Below are 5000 nucleotides of genomic sequence, written 5' to 3'. Positions count from 1 at the left end.
TTTCTTTTTTTTACTGTAAAAACAATTTTGTAACTGTTTTCTATTTACAGCAATACACTATAAACAATCATAGATTTTACGGTGAAATGAAATATATCGTAGAAAATTTACAGTAAAATGCTGCAAAAAAAAAAAAAAAAATCACTGCACATTTTAAGGTGAAATAAATTTTTATTCAGTAAAATCTAAAGGTTTTTTTTACAGCATACGTTAAAAAAAATATAATAATCCAATGCAGAGGCAATTATATACTGTACATGTATTTTTGTATAAACACATTTATATATTTAAATATTATTAACTGTGGGAAACCTCAACTGCGATCAAAACGAGTTTTACACATCAGCAAAATTGATTCACATCCGAATCGCGATTCTTCTTCATCTTGATTCGAAATCAATTCATAATTTTCAAATATCAATGAAAAATGCATATATATATATATATATATATATATATATATATATATATATATATATATATATATATATATATATATATATATATATATATATATATATATACACATACATACATATAAATATATGTATGTATATATATATTCATATATACACATATAAATAAATGTATATATATATATATATATATACAGTATATATATATGTATATAGTATTTACATTATTATAATAATTTTATGGCTGTCCAATACAACAAGTTAACTCATGTGATTAATCACAAAATAATATTGCATTAATCATGTATAGTTGAAGATTAATAATGCATTTTATTTTGATTTTTTTTCAATTATTTAATTTTTTACATTAATTTATTTGGAGTTTCTTTACCTTAACCATGAATGCTTACCTTACGGGTTCTTATAAGGTCAGTGACAGGGTCATCACTAGGTTTGAAGAACAAGGGGTGCTGAGCCCCCAGGGGATGTGCGTGCAAAACATTTTTGCACTTGCAAGATCTTATTTGCTCACAGTAAGCATGAGATGACCCAAACACATGAGGACAGTGTTGTTGAATGAAAAAGATAACAGACAACTTGCAAACAGGGAAACGTTGCACAGATGATAGCAGTGTAAACAAACGTGCACAGCACTACAGAGTTGATCTGAAAACAGAGGAGGTTCTGCTGCAATGAAACTTTCTTTTAAAGTAAAATAAAGTTCGCAACTTTTGGTCGCTGATAAAAAAAAGCCTTGCCTATACCGGAAGTAGCGTGACGTCACAGGAGGTAGGATTCCTCACAATTCCCCGTTGTTTACAATGGAGCGAGAGAGATTCGGACTGAGAATGCGACGATTACCCCATTAATTTGAGTGAGGATGAAAGATTCGTGGATGAGGAACGTTAGAGTTTTGATTGATTCATTGATTGAGACTTTTATTAGTAGGTTGCGAGTGATGGACTAGAATGCAGTGAAAGACATATCTTTTTTCGCTCTGACCGTAACTTAGGTACAAGGTCTCATTGGATTCCACACACTCTCCTTTTTCTATTGTGGATCACGGATTTGTATTTTAAACCACCTCGGATACTACATCCTCTTGAAAATGAGAGTCGAGAACACGAAATGGACATTCACAGTGACTTTTATCTCCACGACAATACATCAGCAAAGCTCTTTAGCTACTGAGCTAACGTGATAGCATCTGGCTCCAATGCAGATAGAAACAAAATAAATAAATCCCTGACTGGAAGGATAGACAGAAGATCAACAATGCTATTAAACCATATACATGTAACTACACGGTTAATAATTCTCAGCCTGGCAAAGCTTAACAATGCTGATGCTAACGACGCTGAAGCTAACTTAGCAACTTAGCAACCGGACCTCACAGAGCTATGATTAAAAACATTAGCGCTCCACCTACGCCAGCCAGCCCTCATCTGCTCATCAACACCCGTGCTCACCTGCGTTCCAGCGATCGACGGCGCGACGAAGGACTTCACCCGATCACAGATGCGTTGGCGGCTAGCATCGGCTAGCGCGTCTGCTATCCAAGTAAGTACTCCTTGTAGTGTTGCTACAGCCAGCCGCTAATACACCGATCCCACCTACAACTTTCTTCTTTGCAATCTCCATTGTTCATTAAACAAATTGCAAAAGATTCACCAACACAGATGTCCAGAATACTGTGGAATTGTTCGATGAAAACAGAGCAGTTTGTATGGTGACACATTTGGTACGAATACTTCCGTTGCCGTCGTGACGTCACGCGCATACGCATCATCCAAAGACGTTTTCAACCGGAAGTTTAGCGGGAAATTTAAAATTGCACTTTATAAGTTAACCCGGCCGTATTGGCATGTGTTGCAATGTTAAGATTTCATCATTGATATATAAACTATCAGACTGCGTGGTCGGTAGTAGTGGGTTTCAGTAGGCCTTTAAGGCATTTAGTCCACAGGTGTCAAATTCAAGGCCCACAGGCCACACCTGGCCAGTAGGGATGGGTAATATGGACTATCACAACAACCTGCCATTTATGGTGAAAACGATAAAAGCAAAGATAAAAAACAACAACATAGAATTCCACCTTTTTGACAATGAGTCAGTCTTCAGAGCCCCCAAAACACGACTCTAAAATAACACTAAGGCTATTAAACTTGCAATTAAGTTTAAGTAGCACACCTATGCTGCAAAGTTGTAGTGGTGTGCTTTGTTTATCATACGGTATGGAAGTTGTTTTTCTGTCAGCAATATTGTAGACATTATTTTTATGAGTTTTCTATTACAAATCCATCAGATAATGTTATGATGCGACTTCAGTGTGAACTTTCCCGCACTCTGGTCACATAACGCTTATCATAAGTGTCATCGTTATTCACTGAAATAGATGGATACAACATAAATAGTTGACAAATTAGCAGAAACAGGTGAAAATTATGTTTTAGGAACTCACGTCTATCAATGTACCAACACGCTCTTCAGAACAGACATCGAGGCAAATGTCCCCAAAACTGCGGGAGACACATTCTATAATCCTTCGGTTCAGAAAATGTTGACTTTGATTGCACAGAATCTTTGAAATTGCAACAAATGCGCCAGTACTGAGATTACTAGAATTGGAGCGTGTTTACTTCCGAGTTTACTTCTGTAAACACTGCAGGACGTGCGACTGCGGTCTGGTTCGGCCTTGCAAAGGTAACAGTGAAAATGGGAACTGGATTTTTCAGCATAGTAATGCGGGCGTTACTGGTGGAACGGATTGGATTGGATAATAAGCGCTGACAAAGGGTCTTCAAATGATTTATATTCAGGTTATATCATTATTTATTTAAACTCATATTATTGCATATTTATATAGAATTTTTCTGCAATTTTTCATTAAAAAAAATAAAATTAAATCCCACCAAATTATTTAGGGGTTCTTAAGAAAATGTAAACAGGCCTAAAGACGCAAATGGTCAGTGATCAGGTCAATGCATAGATATTCAAAATGTTGCTTCGAAATAAACAACGACATGATTTTAGATAACATTTTTACCTGGTTTTGAGCAAAAAAATTAAGCACATTCAAGTAAAACATTTTAAAAAGATTTGTGTATGACATTCTTACAATGAAATTGTATAAGTGTCAAAATATTAGGGTCTTTTCTTGGGTTGATTTAAATTATGTACACAAGTAACTTACTGCGATTAAACACGATTAATCCAAATTTAAAAAGTGTGATTAATCTGATTTTAAAAATAATCATTTGACAGCATTAATTGATTTATAATGGATTGTTTACTATTTGGGGTCTTTAGAGACACTTCTTCCAGAGGGCACTGTCACATGACTGTTTAACCAATCCAACGTAAGCAATGTCGAAGTTTGATTCCATTTCACCAATTAAACACAGTCTTGCGGTCACATGACTGCCCCCCCCCCCCAACCCCTCACTGTAAAATGTGACTTGACGTCAGACGAGGCAGCACAACGCTTCAATATTTACCTTACAAACTAGGAAAAATAACAATTATATCATACGCTGTCATCTGTGTCAGTAGAAATTTTCATATTTAGCCTACAAGAGTTCCACTTCCCACTAGAGAAAACATGTTGCCGTAAGTTAAAGATGTTTGTTTATGTTTTAGCTAGCATTATGCTAACATTAGCTCTGTTATAACATTACAAGTGACTGTAAAATATGCATCTTTTGTGGTATACAGTTGTCCCTTGCTATATCGTGCTTCGAATGTAGCAGTTTTATTACATGTCTCACTGCTAGTCTTCACCATAATGAAGCAGAATGAGTCAATAACGCCAGCCAAGGACATTTAAATAATATCTAAACAGTGGATATTTATCCATGAAAATATAGAGAAGCTGCTTATGGTGTGTTTGACAGAGGGAAGGTATTTTAATAAGGACCTCAGCAGAAGGAAAATAACAACGAGCTCGCAGGAACTATGTGCTATACATGATGGCACTAAATAGAAATAATTAATAATGAGGAACAGCTGTGGTGGCAGGAAAAGGAACAGAAAGTAAAGGCACTTCAAAACACAGAGACTAAACAGGAAATACTGACAAAACAAGAGCATCAGGGCACAAACTGATTCTAAACACAAGAACATAACAAACATATTCCTAACTGTAATGTGGGATCATGATAATATAATTGTTTGAATGTCTTATCTAAAAGAGTTTTTATTTTGAAAAGCCATGTTACATGTTGAAATTGTGCTTCTTTGGGAGACCAAGCACCGATTAAAAGATCTTTATTAATTTTAATGGGCGACACTTTTATACAATACAAGGTTTTTGAGGGACAGGGTACCACTGTCTAAAAATATCTGGTGCTGCAATTGTACACGCATCATTGTTTCATGGCAGGGAGCGTGGGTTCGATTCCCTCTCTGCCAGAGTTGTGTCAGAAAGTGTAAAATCCAAACCAGAACTGTTCATGCGAAAAAAGACCAAGAAAAAGAATGAAATAATAATAATAATAATGAAAATAATTGACCATACTGATTGTAAAGAAACATGAGTTATCATGTTACTGGTGTAATGTGACTAGGAGTACCTACTTGATTTTA

Source organism: Entelurus aequoreus, linkage group LG23 (genome assembly GCF_033978785.1).
Source record: "Entelurus aequoreus isolate RoL-2023_Sb linkage group LG23, RoL_Eaeq_v1.1, whole genome shotgun sequence".
Taxonomy (NCBI): domain Eukaryota; kingdom Metazoa; phylum Chordata; class Actinopteri; order Syngnathiformes; family Syngnathidae; genus Entelurus; species Entelurus aequoreus.
The sequence above is the reverse complement of the archived record's forward strand: the minus strand, read 5'-3'. Positions refer to the sequence as shown.